Here is a 1,443-nt window from a genome sequence, read left to right as displayed (position 1 = left end):
CAAATCAAGAAGTAAATGAAGTGCATGGATTTAAATCATCACAACTTCTTCCAACATTAAAGATCAATACTCTCCACAACTTCCATCCAAAACTTAATTACTTATCATTTTAAGAAGAATGATAAAGAAAACTACTCAAAATCCATGGAGGAAAGAAAACCACACTTTAGTTTAAAAGAAAAAAAATCATTGTCAACCCAACAATAAGTCTCAATTAAAACCAAAAGTAGTCTAAAACAAAAAGATAAAAACTTATCTCAAGTCCTCCACCAAACTCTTGAAGTTACTTTGAATCTCTTCTCTTTTACAATCGCTCAAAATAAAATAATAAAAAGGATAAAGTAAATAAAAAGTCGTTCCTGAAAATCTCTCCGAACTAGCTCCCCAGAGAAGAACTTTCAAAACTTGCCAATATTTTCAAGACTCTTTTCTAAGACCTCTCTTCTTTCTTTTATAATTTTCCAAGAGGTTCCTTGGGATCTCTTCAAAATGTACCTTGATTCAATGTATTTGCCAAAAAACACATCTTTTTATGATAATTTTTGTCCATGGTGGTTACAATCACCTATTAAACCAATGGGTGCCTCAAAAACCTCTTCGAAATTTATGGAAACTGATTTTACTCGTCTAGTAACTGGAACTGACGCTTAAGCGCACGGTCTCAACGCTCAGGCTTGACCTTCTCTATTTAACCAGCGCTTAAGCGTTGGATCTGGCGCTTAGGCGCCAAAACTCTTTTGCACAATTTTTCACCTTTTTGCTCCAAATTTGATCCTTTTTCACTCCTTTAAGCATTTTTTCATTGTTACTTGTATCTGAAAGAAAAACACAAAAATGTCTTCTATTAAAGCGTGATATCTCAAAAATAGGTATAAAAATGTGTCTAAAAGCACTATATATTTTGGGTGTATCAAAATCCCCCAAATTTAAAATGTTACTTGTCCTCAAGTGACACTTCAATCTTTAAAAACAAAATATTTATTATATGTACATGAGTTTTTTTAGGATTTACTAAAATTTAGACTTAGAAATATAGTAGTCCAATTTAGAAAAAATAATTAGTAAATGAGACCAACTTAAAGTTTGAAAATTTTTAATGTTAATAACTATAAAAATATGAGTTTCTATCTAATTCAGAAACATTGTGAGTTCTCTAAATTTAGATTTTACTTCTTTTATTTTCTCTACTTAAAAATTTTTATTAAAAATAATTTTACTTACTATATTATATTTATAAGCTTAAGATTTTTATCAAGTCTTATACTTTAAAAAGATCAAAGGTAGGACCAATGTTTGATTAGGGACTAATCCTCGTGCTTCTCCTCCCTTACATTTCTTTTCTTTTTTTTTTTTTTTCTTTTTTTTTTTTTTTTTTTTTTATTTTTTTTCTTCTTGTGGTGGGAGGAAAAAATGGGGTTTTCAATGGCTTTTTCTCTTTTTCTC

This window comes from Phalaenopsis equestris, unplaced genomic scaffold, assembly GCF_001263595.1.
Source record: "Phalaenopsis equestris unplaced genomic scaffold, ASM126359v1 Scaffold235876, whole genome shotgun sequence".
NCBI lineage: Eukaryota > Viridiplantae > Streptophyta > Magnoliopsida > Asparagales > Orchidaceae > Phalaenopsis > Phalaenopsis equestris.
Note: the sequence above shows the minus strand (reverse complement) of the source record.